The sequence below is a fragment of the Onychomys torridus genome, chromosome 2 (genome assembly GCF_903995425.1).
Source record: "Onychomys torridus chromosome 2, mOncTor1.1, whole genome shotgun sequence".
Taxonomy (NCBI): Eukaryota; Metazoa; Chordata; class Mammalia; order Rodentia; family Cricetidae; genus Onychomys; species Onychomys torridus.
Window position 1 is genome coordinate 158566497 of NC_050444.1, and position 25156 is coordinate 158591652.

General features: G+C 42.3%; 1 pseudogene; it reads right to left on the minus strand.

The window, feature by feature from the left end:
* Positions 1–20542: 20542 nt before the first annotated feature.
* On the minus strand, positions 20543–24036 carry LOC118577318 (annotated as a pseudogene).
* Between the last annotated feature and the right edge of the window lie 1120 nt (positions 24037–25156).

Genomic DNA, 25156 nt, shown 5'->3' on the forward strand with positions numbered 1-25156 from the left:
CCACGTAAACCAGCCAAAGAGAACAGAGGAACTTGTTTAGTGAGGAACAAGAAGAACAGGAAATGACATGTGGTCCACCAAGGTAGATTTGAGAGATAGATTTCCCATAGCATTGTGAGACTCTTATGTATCCCAGCAACTGAGGATACCAGGAAGGGGTCTATTATGTCTTAATGTCCTGACCCTTCAACTGTATCATGGGAGAAATGTCCTCTTCCACACCAGGGCCTGTCTAGGGTGGGCAACGCACATCTTATTCCCAACTCCTTGGTTAACTACCTTCCCACTATTCAATACCCCAATCTAGGATGCAGAGGTCTGCAGAGAATTTTCTGGTTAAAAACCATCAATTTAGGATTGATGAGATGGTTTAACAGGGAAAGGCACTTGAGGTGAAAGCTGCCAATAAATTGCTCTTTAAGAAAATGTTCCTAGAAGAAAGTAGAGACTATGTTCAAGGAATGGAGAGCAAGCTAAAACATGACAACGTGCTCCTATCCACATCCCGTCTCCACAAAAAATATTAACACAACCTCTACAATGTGTAAAACCTCATTGTAGGGCTCAAGCCTTGGAGAACTAGAACGCCAGTGATGGCAGGAGGAGGGAACAAGTCTGAGTCATTGCGAGCACGGTAGATCCAAAGTACATGAGGAGAATAAGACATCCTAAGGTGTCGCTCATGCATGAAAGGAAGCAATTGCTATTGCACCCATACAGATGGTTTCACATCCTGAATTCCCACTGTCTGTGTTTATCAGTTTCTTTTCTGTAGTTGTGATGAAATATCACGACCAAAAGTTACTTAAAGGGGAAAAGCTTCGTTGTGGATTACAGTTCCAGGGATCTAGAGTCCTTAGTGATGAGCAAGCTGTGGCAACCAGCAGCAGGAACACGAAGCTGGCTGATCATATTTCATCCACACATAGGAAGCAGAGGAGTGGAGTCATGCTATAAAAGGTAAACACCTGCCCCCAGTGACCTGCCCTTCCAGCAAGGCTCCACCTCCTCAAAGTTTCATAACCTCCTACAAACACCTCCACAAACAGGGACCAAGTGTTAACAGGAGCCTGCAGTGGACATTTCTCATTCAGACCTCCACACCGTGTGACCTTGATGAAGCACTTGACCTCTTGTATTTTGCCTCTCCCTTCTGTAAAATGAGCATGATCACAGAACCACAGGTATCATGGGGGTTAAATTTATCAAAATAATGAAAGCAATGTTGTAACACCAATTTTAAAAGATCTTAATAATTAAAAAAACGGAGCCAAATATTGGGGTGAAAGCTGAAAGATCAGAGAAGTAGGACAAGCCAGCCACAAGCTCTTACCTCTAGGAAATCCTCAGTCTCAAGAGAGAGCTACTTCCTGTATACTTGTGCCTATATACTCTTCTGTGCCCTGCCATCTCACTTTCTCTCTCCGGTCAGCTACACCACTTCCTCTTTCTGCCAAGCTCTATTACTTCCTGTCTGTCTAGACAGACCTACAGACCTCTATGGTTAACTAGTGCTGAGATTAAAGGTGTGTGCCACTACGCCTGGCTCTGTTCCCAGTGTGGCCTTGAACTCACAGAGATCCAGATGAATCTCTGCCTCTGCAGTGCTATGATTAAAGGTATGTGCTACCGCTGCTTGACATCTATATTTAATATAGTGGCTGGCTTTTCCCTTTAATCCCCAGGCAAGCTTTATTTGTTATAGCACAAATAAAATATCACCATAAGTGTCCTGTGCACAGCAAGAACTACACAGCCTGCAATCATAACAGAGAAAGTCAATTCAAATGATAATGAATAATAGCTGGTGCCTTAACTACTTCTGCTGTGATGTGACAAGACCTGATACAACAGCTTAAGGAAGAAAACATTTATTTTGTCTCCTGGTTTCATAAAGATTCCATTCTGTCATTGTATGGAAGGGATAGTGCAGTTCACGGTGGTGGGAATATGTGGTGGAGAGTCTTCATATTATGGTAGGCCAAGAAGCAAAGAAAATAGGCTATAACCTATGGTGAGTATAACCATCAAAGGCCTTCTCCTAGTAATCTACTTCTGTTGGGAGCCAAAAGTTGGATAGCTGTGCCTTGACTTTTCTTGCTTGGATGATCTGGCATAACTGCACCCATTGAATTGCAAGAACAATCACTCCCAGAAAAACTACAAAATGTACTTTTAGATTAAATATCCTGGAGTATGTTTGATTGATCAGTTGTTCAAAGCATTGGACCAAAGAGACCTCTCCCTAACCCTTTTCTAATTGATTGATCTGTTGTTCAAGCACTGGACCAAAGAGACCTCGTCCTGAACCCTTTTCTAACAATTTTTTCATCTCCCTCCCTTCCCCTCATATCCACCAGTATATAAGCTTGCTTTATTTTGCAATAAATGAGACCTTGACACGACTCAGATTGTCTCTGTCTTTCTTTATGCACCTGGTCTCCTTCCTCTCTCGCCCCCATTGGTCTTTCAGGTGGTGCCTCCTCGGGTCCGACCTAATAACCTGGCCTGCAGGACGAGTCAAGTGGCGCCTCAACGTGGGGCCCGAGGCACGGTGGCCTACTGGAGGATGGATAGATGGAGCTCCCAACAAAGCAAGGTAGAGAGGCCCGGACAGCATCACTCGTGCAACCTGGGAGAGTCTTGAGGTAAGCACAGTTGTCCCATAACCATGGGCAAAGGATTATCAAAAGAGGTTCTTTTTATTAAGGAAATGAAGAGCAATCTCAGGGAGAGAGGACTGAGAGTTAAGAAAAAGGATCTGATAAAATTCTTCTGTTTTGTGGAAGAAAAGTGCCCTTGGCTGGTAGTTAATGGCCCAGGGATTCACCCACTACCTTGGAATAAGGTTGGAAAAGACATCAACAAATTACTTAAACAGGGAGAAAATATTCCTGATGCTTTCTTCAGTTTTGATGGTGTGATCAGAGATATTTTAAAAGAGGCAGAGGGAGACGGGCGTGTTCCACATTTACTAGCCCTTGCGGAGGATTTTCTCTCTGACTCCTCCTGCCTGACACCCGATGATGAGTCCGGAGCCGCATTGGCTGCTCCTCCAAAGAAGGAAAGTAAAACGGAGAAGGCCGCTTCACCCCTGGCAGCCTCTCCGCCTGAGACTAATGGGGACGTTGAGATCACAAGCAGCCCTGTGGCTGCCCTGGCCTTGCGCTCACCCCCTCCCTTATTGATGAGCCTATCCCTGCTGCTGAATTAATCCCTCCTTTGTTAAAGCCTCCCGCCCTGATCAAATCCTATAAAAAGATTTATCCTGTCATTCATAAGAATGCAGCAGGCGATGACTGGCTTGACCCTTCTTCAGAAATCAGCCTGGAAGAAGCAGCAGCATGTTACAAAAGAGAGAGATATGCTCCCCCTCCCCTCTCTCAGCCCCAAGCCTTTTTCGCCAGCTGCCAAACAGGGGAGAGGAGCCTTCACTGGCACTCTCTGCCTCCCTATGTCACTCCCACTCCCAATGCCCTGAGCGCTCCCATTTGTAGGGAGACAATGACAGGACAAATGGGCCCTGCTATACCTGGAATGCAGGGTCTCTTAGAGACCAAGGAATCCCTTCTAAACCAGATCAACAATTTAAAGGATGTCCTCTCTATGAAAAGAGAATTGAGAGATCTTACCCAACAGATACAGGAATTACAGGCCAGCCTTACAGGAGAAGCCGACATCACCCTTCCCGCACTCACCCTTCCCACCACCTTCGGAAATTCCCCTCACACACAGATCCCCCACGCAGGAGCAGGGTGGGGGACCGAGAGGGCTGGCACCCACCAAAGACACAGATTAAACCAAAAGTAGGCAAGACCAAAAGGGCACCGACTGCAGTGTCCCTCTCTTTCCCAGTAATGACCGATCTGGCACTCAATCCCAGGACTGGGGGGGGGGGGGGGAACAGGCAGACACCACCAAGGGTGCTGACAGAGATACTGAGGTTGTGGAATAGAGGTCCTCGGCCTCCCAGGGAGAGGAGGAGGACCCGGTGGAGGAACAAGAGGGTGATGGCACTGACCAAGTCATATATAGAAAACTAAAACTAAAACATCTAAAGGATTTACACTCAGCAGTCAAAAATTATGGTATTAATGCGCCCTTCACAATTTCAATTCTTGAAGGGCTGGGGCAAGGGGATAATCTGTTGCCTCATGAATGGAATAAGGTGGTTCAGTCAGTGCTAACTCAGAGCCAATTTTTAACCTGGAAGGCTGAATTTATAGACAGGGCTGAAACTCAGCCCATCATGCCCATCCCCAAGCTGGACAAAAGGGGATTAGGGATGGACCTTTTTTCCTAAGGACCACTGCTCCTCCTGCACACCAAGCTGATAAAATAACTTGGAAGTCTGATGACCCGGTTTGGATAGATCAGTGGTCCATGCCTCAAGAAAAAGTTCCAGCTGCCCTCCAGTTGGTGCAGGAACAATTAGAGCAAGGGCATCTTGAGCCTTCCACATCTCCATGGAACACTCCCATCTTTGTAATAAAGAAAAAAACTGGAAAATAGAGGTTATTACAGGATCTTAGGGAAGTAAATAAGACTATGGTCCCCATGGGGGTGTTACAGCCTGGATTGCCATCTCCTGTGGCCATCCCTAAAAAATATTTTAAAATTGTTATAGATATTAAAGATTGCTTTTTCTCTATCCCCCTGCATCCTCTGGATTGCAACCGATTTGCCTTCTCTATACCTGTTGTGAATCATGTTGGACCCAACCCCCGATTTCAATGGAAAGTATTGCCCCAAGGTATGGCCAATTCACCCACATTGTGTCAAAAATATGTAGCTCAATCCATTGATCCAGTGAGGATCCAGTACCCTGATGCTTATATTATACACTATATGGATGATCTATTAATAGCAGGGGAGTCTGAAGAAAAAACACAATATATAGCCCAAAAGATAATTACTTTACTTCAAGGCCATGGATTCTATATAGCCCCAGAAAAGATACAGACCCAATACCCCTTCTTGTTTTTAGGATTTGAGTTACATGCAGACCTTCTTTATACCCAGAAAATTCAGATCAAGAGAGGCAAGCTCCATTGTCTTAATGACTTCCAGAAACTTCTGGGGGATATCAATTGGCTACGACCTCATTTAAAAATAACCAAGGGAGAAGTACGTTCCCTCGAAGATATTCTCAAAGGGGATTCCAATCCTTGGTCCCCCAGATATCTTACTGTAGATGCAGAAAAGGCACTATAAAAAATTGAGTCAGCCATCACCCAACAACACACAGGATATTTTGAGCCAACCTCACCTTTATATCTGATGATTTTCTGTACAGAATTTGCCACCACGGGACTGCTCTGGCAAGAACCCGTGCCCTTACTTTGGGTACACCTTCCTGTTGCAAAAAGAAAAATCCTTCCCACCTACCCCTCCTTGGTTTGCCAATTGATCGCGCTAGGGATAAAAACTTCCACACGATACTTTGGGCAGGACCCTGATGTCATTGTTATGCTATGATAAGGAACAGCTTGAATGGCTGTGCACCCGTAGTCCTGATTGGGCCATCCTTGTTTGTACCTATATAGGGAAATTTGATACACAGATGCCCAGTAATAAACTCCTACAATTCTTTTCCCTTACTTCTTTTGTTTTTCTCAAAAATACCCGAATGGAGCCCATCCCAGATTCCCCTGTGCTTTTCATAGATGGGTCAAAAAATGGCAGGGCTGCCTATGACTTCAATGGCCAAAAGAATGTTATGACAACTCCTTTCAAGTCAGCTCAGTTGGTGGAGTTATATGCTGCACTTGTTGTCTTTAAAGATTTTAAAAATTGCTCCTTTAATTTATATTCAGACAGTCAATATGTGGTAGGGGCTTTACAGACTCTGGAAATGGTCCCAGTAATTCAACCTATTACTTCTACCTTCCAAATGTTTTCTGAACTGCAAAAATTAATCCGACAGAGGTCATTACCCTTTTATGTTGGCCATATTCGTGCCACACAGGCCTGCCTGGACCCTTGGCTCAGGGAAATGAGCTTGCTGATTCTGCTACACGTTCTATCTTAATTTCTCATCTGGAACGTGACCAGATAGCAGCCGCTCGTGAGGCTCACCGCCTCCATCATCTCAATGTTCAAACTTTGAGACGAAGGTTCTCTATTACCAGGGAGCAGGCTAGGGAAATTGTAAAAAGCTGTAAAAATTGCCTGATGCTCCTACCTGAACCCCATTATGGAGTAAACCCCAGAGGGCTTATACCTGGACAAATATGGCAGATGGATGTCACCCATGTTCCCTCTTTTGGTAAATTAAAGTTCCTACATGTTACTGTAGATGCCTTCTCTGGATTTATTTGTGCCTCTGCTCACAGTGGAGAAGCCACTAGAGATGTTATCAATCATATGTTATATGCCTTCACAGTGCTGGGCCAGCCAAAATGTGTAAAAACTGATAATGGCCCGGGATATACTAGTAATAAATTTAAACAGTTTTGTTTACAATTAGGAATTAAACACATCACTGGAATACCCTATAACCCTCAAGGTCAGGGTATCGTGGAGGCAGCTCACCAAACTTTAAAAAATACTCTTAGTAAACTCAGCTCACAAGAGACATTATTTCCCTTTAAGGGGAACCAAAAGGTCTGCTTTCTCATGCCCTTTTTATGTTAAATTTTTTGACATTGGATATTTTTGGAAAATCTGCAGCAGAACGGCACTGGCACCCAGAGACTAAACAAGGGAATGCTCAGGCCCTTTGGAAAGACTCAGTCACCAGAAAATGGGGCAGCCCTGATCTGGTTATTATTTGGGGGAAAGGGTCTGCATGTATCTATGATTCCAAGGAGAATGGGGCTCGCTGGCTACCTGAGAGACTGGTCAAGCCATATACTGCCCCAAAAACCCAATCTAAAATCGATGGCCAAGATTAATGATCATCACTGTTTATGATGTCCAGGCCTTAACCCTGAGACAAAGATTTCTCTCTCTCTCTCTTCAGGTGTGGTTGAAGCCTCCTACAGAATGAGGGATTCTGCCCTTACCTGCCTTATCATGTGGCTCACGCTGATGCCTGCTGTTGACACCAACTCCAGCCCTCATCTCTCAGTTCAACAAACCTGGCTTATTGTGAACCCCAATACTGGAACCATTGCCAATTCCACCTCCTCCAGCACATTCCCAAAAGGGGCATGGTTCCCAGACCTATATGTAGATATTTGTGATATAGTGGGGGGAGATTGGGACCCCTATGATCAGGCACTCTTCCCGGGGTATGGCTGCTCCTCTCCAGGGCAACGTCATAGTACCAGAAATCAGAGATTTTATGTCTGCCCTGGACATGGTCGGTCCCAAGCCCAGTTAAAAAAAATGCGGAGGCCCGGGGGATGACTTCTGTGCTGCCTGGGGGTGTGAAAGCTCCGGTCACATCTGGTGGTCTCCCCCTGTAAAAAATGACCTCATCAAGGTCGAGGCTTGGGATCGGGACAGGTTAGATACAGGCAGGTGTAATGGACAACTCTGCGGACCCTGCTATGATTCTTTAAAATGGCCTGGCAGATCATGGGCCACTCCAGGGGGCCGATGCAACAGACTAAAGATTATATTCACACCTCAGGGTAAGATTGTTGACTGGACACAGGGCTTCACTTGGGGACTCCGCCTGTACCGGTCAGGCTATGACCCAGCCACAACCTTTACCATTCGACTCCAAGTTGAAGCAGTGCCTTCTAGGACATGCCCCACACCACGTCCCGCCTCTAATTAGTCGCCTAATTATGCCATCAAGGCACCCAGCTTGAGTATGGCTCCCAACACCACTCGATCCCTTTCCCCTCTTGGAACAGGGGATAGATTGCTTGAGTTGGTCCAGGGAGCCTATCTGGCCCTAAATGCCACCAATCCAAACAAAACCTTGGGTTGCTGGCTCTGCCTTACTTTCAGTCCCCCTTATTATGAAGGAATCACCTTTCAGTCTGCTGCCAGAAACCTCACTTCCCCGAGCAATAAGTGTCAAATTAGGCCCCACAAATTGACACTTACTGAGGTCACTGGACAAGGTTCCTGTTTAGGCAAGGTCCCACCAACAACCCATAGCCACCTCTGCAAACAAACTCTGACACTCTATAAAGGGAGCTATTATCTTGAGGCACCCGACAGGTCCTACTGGGCCTGCAACACAGGATTGACCCCTTGCGTGTCTGCTCAGATATTTAATGATTCTCATGAATTTTGTGTGATGGTCCAGCTATGGCCTCGTGTCATCTATCATGAAGAGAGCTCAATGATGGAGTTCTTTGAACAAAGGGGCAGATACACTCGAGAACCTGTGTCTATGACTATAGCCCTCTTGTTAGGTATTAGAGGTATTGCTGCAGGAACTGGTACAGGGACTACTGCCCTTGTACAGAACAACCACCTTATGCAGCTACAAATGGCTATAACTACCAATTTAGAAGCCATAGAGAAATCTATTTCTGCCCTTGAGAAGTCCTCATTCTCAGAAGTTGTGCTGCAGAATAAAAGAGGTCTAGATTTGCTTTTCTTGAAGGAGGGAGGCTTATGTACAGCCTTAAAGGAAGAATGCTGCTTTTATGCCAATCACACTGGAATAGTTAGAGAATCTATGGATAAATTAAGAGAAAGGCAGGCCCAAAGAAAGTGTGACTCTGAGAATCAAAACAACTGGTTTGAGGGCTGGCTGAAGGGATCCCCTTGGCTTTCTACCCTGATCCCCACCTTCCTGACCCCCCTGATAATTTTCCTTCTCCTCCTCACCTTTGGTCCTTGGGCTTTGGTTAACTCAATTCATAAAAAATCAGATTGATTCGGCTCTATCAAAAATCGTCTCAGTACACTATCATCGTTTAGAAATTCCAGATCATACTATCAAAACAGGTGAAAGGCTAAGGTTCAGCACCCTACAAACCTAAAAACCCCTTAGGCTAGAGGGTACTCAATGACAGGATTAGTATGGGGCCTGTGCTGGAGACACAACGTACAGAGGTCGTCGAGACGGGCTCAACATGGCACGTTGCCAGACACAGGACGCACCCCATATAGCCTAAGACAGGGGCCCTCTCGAGTCATGACCAAGGCCTGCTTTGGCCATTTTAAAGAAAAAGGGGGTAATTGTTGGGAACCAAAAGTTGGATAGCTGTGCCTTGACTTTTCTTGCTTGGATGATCTGGCATAACTGCACCCATTGAATTGCAAAAACAATCACTCCCAGAAAAACTACAAAGTGTCCTTTTAGATTAAACTTCCTGGAGTATGTTTGATTGATCAGTTGTTCAAAGCATTGGACCAAAGAGACCTCTCCCTAACCCTTTTCTAATTGATTGATTGGTTGTTCAAGCACTGGACCAAAGAGACCTCTCCCCAACCCTTTCCTAATTGATTGATCTGTTGCTTGAGCGCTGGACCAAAGAGACCATGTCCTGAACCCTTTTCTAACAATCTTTTCATCTCCCTCCCTTCCCCTCATATCCACCAGTATATAAGCTTGCTTTACTTTGTAATAAATGAGACCTTGACGCGACTCAGATTGTCTCTGTCTTTCTTTATGCTCCTGGTCTCCTTCCTCTCTCGCCCCCATTGGTCTTTCAGGTGGTGCCTCCTCGGGTCCGACCTAATAACCTGGCCTGCAGGACGGGTCATACTTCTACCCATAAGACAGTACTTCCTAAATTCTCCATACCCTTGAAATATGGCCATGGTCTTTATCTGGATTTGGCATCAAAAGTAACAGTGTACTTGCAAAAAGAATTTAGGAGTATCCCTTCACTTCTATTCTGTGAGATAATTAGAGAAGAATTATTATTAGTTCTGTTTTTTAAAGATCTGGTAGAATTTAGCAGTGAGTTCATTTTGGCCTAGACATTTTTTTTAATTTGGAGGGAGTTATTTTTATTATTATTATTACTTCAATGTCACTGTATGTTACACTTACATTTAAACCATTTATGTAATTTGTTTAACTTTAGTTTGTCATATGTATCAAAAAAATCTATCCATTTACTGATGTGGATATTGTTCTGTATAAATAAAATGCTGATTGGCCAGTAGCCAGGCAGGAAGTATAGGCGGGACAAACAGAGAAGAGAATTGTGGGAAGTAGAAGGCTGAGTCAGGAGATGCTGCCAGCCGCTGCCATGAGAAACGAGAAGTAAAAGTACCAGTAAACTACAAGCCACATGGCAACTTATAGATTAATAGAAATGGGTTAATTTAAGATATAAGAACTAGATAGCAAGAAGCCTGCCATGGCCATACAGTTTATAAGTAATATAAGTCTCTGTCTTTACTTGGCTGCGGGACTGGCGGGTGAGAGAGATTTGTCCTGACCATGGGCCAGGCGGGACCAGGAAAACTTCAGCTACAATTTACTATAAATTTAACAATATAGTGGAATATAAGTTGTTTTTAACTTTTTTTAATAAGAAACTTTTTTCATTCATTTTACATAAACAATCAAAAATCCCCCTCTTCCCTCCTCCCACCCTCTCCCCAGCCTCCCCCTCCCAACCCACTCCCCACACCCACTTACAAGAAGGCAAGGCCTCCCTCGGGGAGGCACATTCAGTAGAGGCAAGTTCAGCTCCTTCCCTTGCCTCAAGGCTGCACAAGGTGTCACATCTTAGGTAGTGGGCTCCACAAAGCACTCTCATGCACCAGAGATGGATTCTGATCCTACCGCCAGGGGGCCTCCCAAGCAGATCAAGGTACACATCTGTCTCACCATGCAAAGGGCCTAGTCCAGTCCCATGTAGGCTCCACAGCCATTGATCTAACTTTCATGAGTTCCCTCTAGTTTGGTTTGGTCATCCCTGCATGTTTCCCCATCATGTTCCTGATGTACTTCCTTATAGAATCCCTCTTCTTTCTATTTGACTGGACTCTTGGAGCTCTGTCTAGTAATTGGCTGTGGATCTCTGCATCTGCTTCCATCAGTCATTGGAGAAAAGTTCAGTAATGACAGTTAGGGTATTCACTGGTCTGATCTCTGTGGCAAGCCAGTTCAGTTCATGGACCCTCTCCACTATTGCTAGTAGCCCAGGCTGGGGTCATCCTTGGGAATTCCTGGCAACTTCCCTAGCACTTGGTTTCTCTCTATCTCCATGATATCTCTCTCTGTCATGGTATCTGTTTCATCACATTCCCCCTCCTTCTCTGTTCCAGTTCAACCATCCTGTTCCCTTATGTTCTCATCCCCTATCCCCTACCCTCCACTGCCCACCCCTCATCCCCAGTTTTCTCATGGAGATCTCATCTATTTCCCCTTCCCAGGGCAATCCATGTGTCCCTCTTTGTGTCTTCCCTATTAGTTAGCTTCTCTGGAGTTATGAGTTATTGCCTGATTAGCCTTTGCTTTATATCTAGTATCCAGTCACAAATGGGTACATACTATGTTTGTCCTTCTGAGTCTGGGTTATCTCACTCAGGATGATATTTTCTAGTTCCATCCATTTGCCTGAAAATTTCATGATGCCATTTTTTATTGCTGATTAGTATTCCATTGTGTATGTACCACATTTTCTTTATCCATTCTTCAGTTGAGGGGCATCTAGGTTATTTCCAGATTCTGGCAATTACAAATAACGCTGCTATGAACATAATTGAGCATGTGTCCTTGTGGTATGCTTGAGCATTCCTTGGGTATATGCCCAAGAGTGGTATAGCTGGGTCTGGAGGTAGATTGATTCTCAATTTCCTGAGAAACCACCATACTGATTTCCAAAGTGGCAATACCAGTTTGTACTCCCACCAACAGTGTATGGATGTTTCCCTTGTTCCACATCCTCTCCAACATAAGCTGTCTGCAGTGCTTTTGATCGTAGCCATTCTGACAGGTGTAAGATGGTATCTCAGAGTTGTTTTGATTTGCATCTCCCTGATAATTAAGGTCAACATGTAGAAGAGACAGGGGGATCTTTGTGAGTTAAGGCCAGCCTGGCCTACAGAATGAGTTCCAGGATAAGCTCCAAAGCTACAGAGAAACTCTCTCAAAAAACCAAAATAAATAAATAAACAAATAAAATAAAGACACTAATATTAAATTAAAATTAAACTCAAAAGAAATAACTAACTACATAGAGTTATGCAGGAAGAGAATACTATAAAATATTCAATAATATTATAAAAGTAAGCATATTTAGATATAAATTTAAGTAGGAACTTTTTTTTTTGAGACAGGGTTTCTCTGTGTAGCTTTGTGCCTTTCCTGGATCTCACTCTAGACCAGGCTGGCCTCGAACTCACAAAGATCCACCTGCCTCTGCCTCCCAGTGTCGATGGCATTGTGAGATGTGGCATTGAACAGCTGATGTTGGAGAGAAACATACCCTCTGGATTTTCTTGAATGTGAAGCCAGAAGTTCTTTGCTTTCACCCTGTATTCAGTTCTTAGATCACAGATGGTTCCTTCCTCAATAAAAGTAATCAAAGGCCCTAACACAGCCCTTTCCTACCTCATGCCACTCAGACACTATAATAACTGTCACACCCTTGATGTAACTGAGTACCACATTTATGGCTTTCAGGAATCTTGGAAAAGAAAAAGCCTTCTTTTTTAATTTTACATACCAACCACAGATCCCTTTCTCATCCTTCCTTCCTCTCCCTCTTTTCCCCCATTCCCTCCTCCAACAGGGTAAGTTCTCTTCTTATACAGCCACTTTGGAAATCAGTATGGCAGTTTCTCAGAAAATTGGGAATCCATCTACCTCAAGACCCAATGATACCACTCTTGGGCATATATCCAAGGAATGCTCAATCATACCACAAGGACACATGCTCAATTATGTTCATAGCAGCATTATTTGTAATAGCCAGAACCTGGAAGCAACCTAGATGCCCCTCAACTGAAGAATGGATAAAGAAAATGTGATACATATACACAACAGAAAAAGGCTTCTGATCAAACATTATGCATCCATGAAAGCTGTCCTCCACATGGTACCAGACTGGACACACTGGTCTTCCAGGTGCTTCCAGAAGGATTCATCACTTAAGACGTCAAACTCGCAGCTCTCTGGGAATGCTTCAGGAAGGTGAGCAATGGTCTTGTCATCTGCTAGAAGAGGTGAAATTTCTGCATCTGAAACATGTTTGGTTTCTAGACAGGCAACCTCAAAAAAGGTCCATGAAACTCAGGAGTGGGTGTTACCTCCTGAACCTTTGGTGCATATTGTCAGAACCAAGCCATTTCCTGAACCTCTTCTGGGTGTTTAAAGGTATACCAGTACCTTTCTTTCAACATGGTATCTCTCCAGGAGAGGTTAATGGGCCTGTTTTTACACATAGGTGAAATTATTATGTCTCTGATGAAGAATGGGATGTTTTGTTTCAGATGATATGGCAGTAAGTAGAAATGGATGGCCTATACTAAAGAAGCAATCAGGAATTGAGCCCAGATCTGGTAAAGACTAGAGATGCTAACTGAGGTCTGGGTGACAATGGCCACTAGCCCAACCTCCAATAATTCTCCACAAAGCACCACCTAGTAGGGGTCTATCCCATAGCTTTCCAGAGAGCAGATGGAAGCATTGAGGCGATTCTTTTTTTTTTTTTTTTTTTTTTTTTGAGACAGGGTTTCTCTGTGTAGCTTTGGAACCTTTCCTGGAACTCACTCTGTATCCCAGGCTGTCCTCAAACTCACAGAGCCACCTGCCTCTGCTACTGAGTGCTGGAATTAAAGGTGTGAGCCACCACTGCTCGGCTGAGGCAATTCTTAAAAACCACAGGGTAATGGTGGTCAGAAAGCTTGTGGTACCTAAGAAGGCAAGGGCGAACACTAAACAGGGTTCACTGGAGACCATTTCAATCATCATCCTCTATTCCTAGGGTAGGTGAGTCCTGATTAAATCTTCAGAATGACCCTACAGAGTAAAAATGGCTATCTTCATTTTTCCTGTCTGGATTTGAGGCCAAGATTCTCCAGGCAACCCACACATGTTTCCCCACAAACCCCACATAGAATCATGCAAGTTCAAATATGCCTTTAAAAGAAAAGCAGCCATCAAAGACCCCAAAGTAGGCATTTGGAACTACTGCACTTCTACTGACACAGATTCAGGGGATGCCTCTCCTAATGTACTGGACATGTGTTGATCATTGTTAAAACATCTGCTAGAAACCCTTCAAACTGATATTAAGTTAATGCTTTAACCTTTTTTGTTTTGTTTTTTTGTTTTTTGTTTTTGTTTTTTTGTTTGTTTGTTTTTTGAGACAGGGTTTCCCAGGCTGGCCTCGAACTCATAGAGATCCACCTGGCTCTGCCTCCCAAGTGCTGGGATTAAAGGCATGCGCCACCACTGCCCGGTGCTAAAGCCTTTTTTAAATGTCCATTCTGATGTTTATTTTCCTATAATTAAGGAAAAATGGGATAGTGGGGAAATTTCATGTCCTAATTGAGAGCTCTGAGACTTTTCCCTGTTGCCCTTTGTATGATTGGCCAGTAGCCAGGCAGGAAGTATAGGTGGAGTAATCAGACTAGGAGAAGACTGGGAAGAGGAAGGGTGGAGGAAGGAGATGACAGGCCACTGCCAAAGAAGCAACAAGATATCAGCAGACCAGTAATGCCATGGCCAAGTGACAACATATAGATTAATAGAAATGAGTTGAGTTAAATTATAAGAGCTAGCTAACAAGAAGCCTGAACCATAAGCCAAATAGTTTGTGAGTAATATAAGCCTCTGTGTGTTTACTTAGAATGCAGCTACTGTGGGACTGAGCAGGACACAGGAAAACTTCTGACTACAGCCACTTTCAAGAGAATATTGTGGATTTATGTTGACACTAGTTTCCTTTGTGTCAAAGTGTGTCCTTTAGGCTCATTTCAGGTATGGCCAAGCAATTCTCCATAACAGTGAGGTGACACTAACCTCATATTCTCTCTACTGTGGCTCATCTGTGCATTCTATAACAATAAGTAACTTTCCATACTGCTGCTGTTTTGAAGATGGTGTGCCTGTGTCCATGACTATAAGTGCAAGAAACTCTCTAAGATCAAGGACTTCCTCTGTGGCCTCTAATAAAAAAAAAAAATCCCACCTCCATATTAGTTGACAAAATGTCTTAGGCCACTCACCCTATTGACAGCAATATCCAACCTGACTCTTAAGTCAGAACATTGAAGAGACTGTGACAATGATCCACAAGAGAAAATGCCAGATCTAATGTGCATGTGAAGAGAACCTAGCACTTCCCAGAACAGCCTCACTGATAGCAGCTACCACAGTATACATGAGTTGGTATCATCTCTTTGAAGAACAGAGAAATGAAAAGGCTATAGAGTAGTGAGATCATGAGGAGACATAGATAAGCCATTGATCACTCATAGATTAATGAGTCATTCTAGAGCAATAAAATGAAAGAAGAAAAGAAGAGGGATACAAATGGGAAAGGAAGATGTTATGATTCTCTCTATAAGAAACTCCAAAGATTCTCCCAGGAAACTCTTGGAACTTGTGAACACTTTCAATAAAACATGTGAGAATACAGCATTACTGAGAAAAATCTGTAACCTTCCCATTTTCCTTTTATTTTTCTTTCTTTTTAAAATTTTTGAGATTATAATTTATTTGCAACATTTCTTATTTCTCTTTCCTCCCTCCAAATCTTCCCATATATCCCTACTCTTCTTCAAATTCATGGTCTCTTTTTTTTTTGCTAATTGTTACTGAATGCATGTGTGTGTGTTTGTGTGTGTGTGTGTGTGTGTATGTGTGTATATATATACATATATATATATGTATATATACACATGTATATATATATATACATGTATATATATACATGTATAGTATACATAGGAATATATATTCCTAATATAATCTATTCAGTCTATATAGTGCCACCTGTTGTATGTTTTCAGGACTGACCATTTGGTGTTGAGGCCTCACAGGCTTTTTTCTACCCAATTTGGCATATCTGTTGGTGTCATGCTTGTTTGGCTCACATTTGGGCAGTCATGTTGGTAATACTCTATGAATGTAGCTTCTGATATTACTTGGAGACACAATCTCACAGCAAACTCCCTGATCCTTTGGTTCTTACAGTCTTTCCTCTTCTACAATGGTTCCAGAGCCTTAGGTGCAGGCATGTTTTATAGATGCATCCCTTGGAACTGGAGCCTTCTTATTTTAATAACAAATATGCTCCAGAGGAAACAAGGGAAGCAATCTCATTTAAAACTGCCCCATAAGTTTCTTTATTGAGGGGTGGTAGCTATAGTAATCTATGAGTATAAGGTTAATCATTAGAATGCAGTAATCATGCTGGTCTAAAAAGGTCCACGACTGCTGTGGGATGTCCTTCTGTATGCTGTGAATATGTGTTGCTCTTATTTGGTTGATAATAAAACTGGTCAATGGCAAGGCAGAATAAGGTTAGGTGGTACAATAAAACTGAAGATGGAGATGAAGAAGAGCAGAGTCAGGGCAGACACAAGCCAGTCACTAAGGAAGCAAGACATGTAGAAAATAAGGTAACAAGCCACAAACCACATGGCAAAACACAGATAAGAAATGTATTAATTTAATTGTAGGATTGTGAATAATTAATTTAAATGTAAGAACTAGCTAGTAAAATGCCTGAGCCATCAGCCAATCATTTATAATTAATATAAGCCTTTGAGTGATAATTTAGAAAGTGACTGTGGAATGAGGCAGGGCAGAGAAAAGCCTCCCATTTGCAATATGGCATTCTAATGTGGAGCTGAAATTTCCACATAAGACCTGACCAAGTTTACAAAAGGATTCTAGAAATGTAAGAATGGGGTCAATGTGGCAAGGCTAGCTATTTGGGCAAGAAACTGCACTTGCCTGGACTGCTTGACAGTATGCTGTATAAACTGGACATGCAAGTCCCACAGGAAGGTGACCACTAAACTTTGCCAAAATAAGGTGGGATGGTCCTTCGGGTTCCTGCTTCACAGAAGAAACTGCCAGATATTCTGCAGGATACACAGAAAAGCGATTGATGAACTTTGCTAATATAGGCCGGACAGTCCTTCAAATTTCCTGCTTCACTAAAAAGTCTGCCAGATACCCTAGGCCTATAGGTTGAAGATGGATGCCCTAACGTTATAAAAGAACTTCAGGTGACTTTCCAGGCAGCCAGTAGTCTCTATCATTTCTAGAGTTTTAGGAGCTGCTTACAATGCACTTCCTGTTTACTCGAGTATTATATCCTTCTGGGGTCTTTGATGGAATTGAAGACTAGGTAGTTATAATTATAGTTTTCCTTAGTTATGATAAAAGGTAAATTAGATATGAAACTTTAGACTCACCAAGATAAGATAGATAATTGAGTGCTTTTTCTAATCTTGTCAAATATAGACTAAATATTGTAACTATAATTCTTGCTTGATAACTGTTTTGTTATATGCAATTTACTACGTTAAAGTTAAAACCTTTTTGATTAAACAGAAAAAGGGGAAATGCTGAGGGATGTCCTTCTGTATGATGTGAATATGTTTTGCTCTCATTAGTTGATAGTTAAGCTGTTTGGCCAATGGCAAGACAGAATAAGTTTAGTTGATACAATCAAACTGAAGAAGGGCAGAGTCAGGGAAGACATCAGCCAGTCACTGAGGAAAGAAAACTTGTAGAAAATGAGGTAAAAAGCCACAAACCATGTGGCAAAGCATAGATAAAAATATGGGTTAATTTAAATGTAAGAACTAGCTAGTAATAAGCCTGAGCCATTCACCAAGCACTTATAATTAATATAAGCCTTTGGGTGATAATTTGGGAAATGACTGTGGAACAGGGCAGAACAGAGAAAAGCTTCTGTTTACACATGACCTCACCAGTCCCAGAAAGCTGGCTAGATTGCCAGTATTGGACATGATTTCCCTCCTGTTGAATGTGCCTTAAATCCAATTAGACGGCTATTGCTTTCCCCTGACATGATAGTGCCACCTACTGTACCTTTATGCCTATCTCACCATGCTGGTAATTGCCATGGTTCACAGATGTTGCAGCCTGGTAGGACTGTTTAATTGCTTCCCTGCCTTGGGAGGTTGCATAGCATTTTCTGGAACCATGGAAGCCAGACTGTAGAAAAAGGCTTTCAGGTCAGATCAGGCTCAAATCTTCTGAATCCTGTGTCCTAAGTGTGTGGTGTCTTCAGCAATAGTGGCCCACCTTCAACCCCCAAGAGGCAATCAAAGGCTACACTGATGATCCATATTGAGAGTCACTCAGAATTCCCTAACCAATTCTTCAAAAGGAGATTATTGCTGGCTTAAGTTTCTTCAAGATATAGATGATAGATAGATAGATAGATAGATAGATAGATAGATAGGTAGGTAGATAGATAGATAGATGTTATATAGATAGATTGATAGGTGATAGATAGATAGATAGATGTAGAGAGATAGATAGATATAGAGAGATCACATATAGTTGTATATAGTGTATAATTACATGTAGTTATATATAGTTTATATCTTAAACAGTATATAATTTTAGGTAAATATACAGTAATATATGTGAGGCTTTATCCAACTGCCCTGGTGTCATTTGTCCCTCCTCTTCCTTCTGCATTGACCTCCTTTCCTCCTCCCCAGTTGGAAACTCCTTCCTATTCTTCTGCTGCCCACTTCATATCACCAGAATCCTGCTATTCCCTCCTCGTCCACCATTCATAGTCCCTTTATTCTTTCCTGGTTTCATGGTTACTCCATGTTGTATACTCACATGTGAGGATTTGGAGCTAGGAACTGCAGTTGAGAGGAAATGTGTGGACTTTGTCTTTCTGGGTCTTGGATATCTCACCCGGTGTAATCTTTTCTAGGTGTATCCATTTTCCGGAAAATTTCATGCAGAGATCAACAAAAGATCATAGGGACCACAGCATCTACATTACACCTTGCACCTGTGGCTCAAGGAACTTATCTGGAGGTCGGTGGATAATTTTGGAATTTGACCTGGGAAAATCATTGAATTCTCAGAGCTTAACCCCAAAAGTGTGTGAAGAAAGAGGAACTTATTCACTGCTGGGATGAGTGTACACTGGTGTGGTGTGAAATCAAAATGAAGGTTTATTAATTAGCTAGAAACAGAATTTCTAAATGACCCAACTATATCACTCCTAAGCATCTACCCAAAAGATTCCATATGCTTCTACATTGATACCTGTACATCCAAACTAATAACTACTCTATTCATAGTATCACAGAAATGGCATCAGGCAAAATGCCCATCAATAGATGAATGGATTATGAAAGTGCTGTGGTGATATTATTTTCCCCAAAATATTGTGCACCCTAATAAACTTATCTAGGGTCAGAGAACAGAACAGCCACTAGATATAGAGGCCAGAAAATGGTGGCACACGCGCCTTTAATCCTGGCATTCCAGAGGCAGAGACCCCTCTGGATCTCTGTGAGTTCAAAGCCACACTGGAAACAGCTAGGCATGGTAACAAGAGCCTTTAATCCCAGGAAGTGATGGCGGGAAGCAGAAAGGTATTTAAGGCGCGAGCACGAGGAACTAGAGCCTGGTTAAGCTTTTAGGCTTTGAGCAGCACAGTTCAGCTGAGATCCATTTGGATGAGGACTCAGAAGCTTCCAGTCTGAGGAAACAGGATCAGCTGAGGAACTGGTGAGGTGAGGTGGCTGTGGCTTGTTCTGCTTCTCTGATCTTCCAGCACTCACCCCAATATCTGGCCCAGGTTTGATTTTATTAATAAGACCCTTTAAGATTCTTGCTACAGAGTGTGGTACATATACACAATACAATTTTATTTAGCTATAAAAATAAATGGAATAATACAAATTGCAGAAAAATGAATGGACCTGGGAAGTGTTATATTGAGAGGGGTAACCCAGATTCCAGTACAAAAATACCACATGTTCTTTCTCATACATCGTTCCTATCTTCTCATGTATATGTATGTATATCAGTGTGTAAGGGAGGGAGAGTAGAAGCTCAGAAATTAAATAGCAGCTCAGGAGAGGGGGAAAGTATGTTCAGGAGAAGATAGCCATATAATTAAATTTCAATAACTGGCATCTATGCTTTATGTAAATTCCAAAAAGTCAGGATTGATTTAATCAGTGTCTAAGTATTAATGAGAAATCTTAAATCCTTGATTATACCTTGTTAGCATTCCTGTTTACATTTATAACCATATGTAGTTCTTGTACTGATGTCACTGAAAATGTGGAATTCTGTTTCTGCACAATTCTATGCATTTAACCATTTCTTATGAGTTTCATTTCTACTTTGATCTTGGTGCCTTTCACCCTTAATTATTTCTAATTATGTAGATTTAAACCCTGTAGTTAAAAAAAAAAAAACATCACAATTACAGGCATATTTCTTATTTCAATGTTTATTTTACCTGAGTTGCAGTAGCAGACGATACTGATAGATGTGCTGTAGAACACTGGAGGGCAACAACATGGTTTATATCCTTCAATGGAAAACCAGAAATTCTGTGCTTCTATCTCATCTTTCTCTCTCAGATCACACATGGCTTAAGCATTTGCTTCCACAGTAAAAGAAAACTCAGCAAAGACTCAAGTACAAGCCATCCTTCCTTCTTTCATTCAGAGAGCACAGTTACCATTATACACCCTTCATGTAATTGATGACAGCATTTACGATGTTCATGGAGCGGGGGAAAGAGAAAGAGTGCTTATCAAACAAAACGATGCATTCGTGAAAGCCGTCCTCCACATGGTCAGGTCACAGGGACACCCTGGTCTTCCAAGCACTTCTTGTAAAGCAAGGCATCAACATGGGAGGGGGTCATTCTCACAGCTCACCAGGAATGCCTGGGGAAGCTGAGCAATGATCTCGTCATCTCCTAAGAGAGATGAAATTTTTGCATCTAAAATATGCTTGGTTTCCAGACAGGCAGCTGAAATGAAAGGTCACAACTTGGGCTGGAAGTTTTTGCTCCTGAACCTTTGGGGGATCTTGTCAGAGCTGAAACAGTTCTTGTATTTCTTCCAGATGTTCAGGGACACACAAGCTCCTGTCCACATGGCATCTTTCCAAGAGCAGTCAATGTCCAGGTATTTACAAATAAGTGTAATCATTAAGTCTCTGGTAAGAAACGGGAGATTTTGTTTCTGCATTTATGATGGGAATTGGAAATTGCTGATCTGCACAATTGGAATAATCAGCCCAGATCTGGGGGAGATTGGCTTGAAGGACCAAAATCTGAGTAACAGTGGCCACAGTCCAACCTGCATAGAGCACCACCTGGGAGGGGTCTACCCCATAAGTTTGCAGGCCCTTCAGGAAGTGGATGGAAGCATTCAGGCAATCAAAGTAAATGGCAGGATGATGTTGGTCAGGAACCTTGTGGTACCTAAGAAGGGTGAATAAGGCACACGTACATACACACAGTTCACTGAAGGTCATTGCAAACAGCATTCTCTATGCTCACAGGAGACCAAACATGATCCTCAGAATGACCCTAATTAAAGATGTCTATCTTTGTTTTTCTTACTTGGGACTTGAAGAAACCTGTCTAGAGTCAAGGAGACCAGGAATTTCCATTCCAACCCACATTATGATTCATAGGTGAGCACTTAGAACCAGGTGAATTCAAAGCTGTTTCTTTGGAAAGCAGAAAAATAGCAAATATCCAGAGAAGACAACTGGAACTTTGATGGCCCCACCTCTCCCTGGACTCACCTCTCCCTGATGTATTGAGCACGTGTTGAGCATTGGTAAAAATTGTTGCCAACCACTCTCAAGTATCTTCTTGCTTACTTGAGTGGGGAAGCTCCTTTAGTTTAGCAGGTGATAGCAAGGTAGAAATACTGGCAATAGTGACATCAGACCAGTGGCTTCAGAATGACAACAGACACAGAGGTAGAGCCATGCGAGCAGACAAGGATGAGAACTATCAATGGCCAGGCCAAAGGAGCAGCCAGAAGCTATTATAGCAATATAGCAGACTTGCAAAAACTGCTAGAATCACTGACTTAAGACAGTGGTAGAGATGAGAGCACACCAGCAAGAGAGAATAAATGCCTTCCAAAGCATCATCCCAGCAAACTCCATCTTCAACTTGACATTCAGCTGACCACCCAACAACAACACACAATTTCAATACCATTCCCCTGCTAAGAGTGGAGTCAGGCTTAGGTCTGTATCCACTATCTCTGTCCTTCCTTCAGTGTTTCAAAGGTTTATGTGTTTCTAGAATGTAGTATTTTACTTTAATTAACTTCACAAAAATATGACCCTGTTTGTAAAGTTTTAGCTAGGGCTTACCCATGAGTCTCCACTACCTGGATTCCTCATATCATTGCAAGTCCATCATGTTTATTTAATGTAAGGTAAAGTAACTCTTCATATGGGCAGAGTGCTCTTTAATTTCATACACTCTCTATGCACTCCATAGTGATGGGCATCTATTCAGGCATCAGATATTTTGCAGGTAGTGTGTAGGATGTGAGTGCAAGAAACCTGTGAGGGAAGGGTCCCTGTCTCTGATCTCCATTCAAAACAAGTATCCACCCAAGAAACACACTCATCTATGAATAAGTCACCGATAGTGGCTGAGACAGAAGAGACAAGATTGCAGGGGGCATCCAGGGGTGGGAGAGGCTGCAGTGCAGCAGTGAGAAGCTCTGAAGTGTATTTTGGGGTTCTTCAGGTGGGAAGAGAAGACTGAAGCTAAAGATGACAAGTGGAGCCAAGACACTGTGTTCTGGGTTTAGCAGTGAAGGGGGAAGTGAACGGATTTTCTCCACCACGTGTCCGCCAAGTTCATGAATCTGAGAGTGTTGTGAAAAGGCAGAAATGTCCAGTGCTGTGAATGCAGAGGAAAGGTAGGAGTCACATCTAGTTCCAGGACAGCCCTTCTCTGACATGCTGCCCCAATGGAGACTTAGACCAACATAGAAACCATTGCTGTGTAAGCTACAACCCACTGACTGGGGTGAGCCCCAAGCTCTGCACCCATCCTCTCTTTAAGAAGCTCCAACTTCATTACTCCCTCCTGACAAGTCCTTATGAGAATATGTGCCAGATTCTACCTTTGATGAAGACCTTACTTCCCACCTCGAATGGAAGCTCCTTACCCAGGCTTTCAATCATAGCACCTCCTCCATGATAGGAGATGATGTCTCAGTGGGGTTTGGAAGACACTTCTTTGGGCTTGAACAGCCTCACAGGGACTGTCCCAAAATGCATGTCAGTCACCAACACATTAGGATACTTCTTTTTCATCATTTGACTTTGGAGAAACTGTAAAAACCTGGGCATGGCACAAATTCTCAGTTTCTCTAGTATGTTCCCCTGTAGTAGACAAAGGATAGAAAGTGAGGCATAAGACAGTATGGTGGGCAAGTAGCAGCTGGAGCCACTTAGCATTACTCATGTGTATTCACATTCCTCACTTGCTTTACTGCATGTGCAAAGGAGTAATGGGAACATAACTCACAGGGCATTCTTTTCAGACAGATGAGCATGTTCAAACTTTTCTTCCTACAAGGTTCTGAATGAATGATGATGTTGCTGTGATTGAAGTGTTGGCTTTCCTTATTACTCATTCAAATTCCATTGCCAGTGTTAAGAGGTCAGCAAATTAAGTGGTGATGATGTGGTATCCTCTTAAATCCTGTATGAGGTGACGGGGGTAAGTATCTTCATGAGAGGCTCCTAAGAGTGAGGTGACCTGGTTTTTCTGTCCTATGAGCATAGGCATACTTTCCTTTTCTACTAACAGGTAACATAAGATGGCCCATTGCTGGAACCACTGCTCTAGGCAATCTCAAACTCCAACAAAAGGTACAGCTATTACTCCTTGTTCTGGGCTAAACCAAACTGCTTGGTATGGTCATAGCAAGCCCACAGAGGTAAAAAGACAGACAGAGACCCCATGGAGGTGCCATAGGATGAAAGACCCAGATAATTGAGAAAATCAATAGAATATTTTTTTCTTTTTTTATATATATATTTTTTCAATACAAATAAAGTATCACTATATTTCCCCTTTTCTATTTTTATAAAAAGGAAAAAAAGAAAAAAGTTATAACTAATATAAGAAAAACTATATACAAAAGTACAATAACTATATATACCATATATACAAACAATAAATACCTAAACAATGTCTAGTCCATTTGCATTTGACAAATTCAAAGAAAATAATTCCATTATCTAAACTATTTTGGTAAGTCCAAAATGTACCTGATTCATTTTCTATCCTAACTTATATTACTAACAGAACTGTCTTATAACGTCTTTCAAATTTATACACTTACAGCTCTTAGTGAGTTTTTCTGAAATCCTTAACAAAGATAACTATAACTATAACTAACTGATCTTCAACTCCCTCAGAGACCCAAGAAGGAAATAATACTACCAAATAAAAAATAAAAACAGGAAGTGCATGCAAGCAGCTTCCAAAAAAAAATGTGAGTTGACAGAAACCTATTAGACCTTGCTAATGCATATTTTCTTAGTGATTCTTTGGACCCTGGATCTCAAGGCCAATTTGTATTCACTTGGAACCATCAATAGCATACCTTGAGAATTATAGCCGGGCAGTGGTGGTGCACGCCTGTAATCCCAGCACTCGGGAGGCAGAGCCAGGTGAATCTCTGTGAGTTCGAGGCCAGCCTGGTCTACAAAGCAAGTTCCAGGACAGCCTCCAAAGCTACAGAGAAACCCTGTCTCCAAAACAAAAAACAAAAAGACAAAAAAAAAGAGAGAGAATTATAACCACAGTCTCAGTATTTGTCATGGGATGGTGACCCAGAACCATGCTTTATTAACCTACCCATCCTCTGTTAAAAAAAAAAAATAATATTTCATTGCATAGAATGATAATCTCTTAGTGTCCTACAAATTCAGAATTCACATAAATGGAATACAGATGCATGTCAAGAACAGATGTTGGAGGATGAGAGATCAATCCAACAGAGTGCAAGGACCAGCCATAGCTATGAAATTCTTGGAGTGCTATGGTCCAGTAAGGCATGTATGATGCCAGACAAAGTAATTGAGAAAACCTACACAACCCGGTGTCTGCAAAGTAAAAGAGGTGCAGATATTCTTAAACTCCTAGGATGCTGGCAGATTTTTCACATGCCAGCTTGCCCAAGTTGCCTGCCCACTGTACAACTTGGTAAAGAGAGTGGCCATATGGGACTGAGACAAAAAAGTACAAGGGACTTTTAATGAAGCCATGATAAACTATTAATCTGAAGGCTT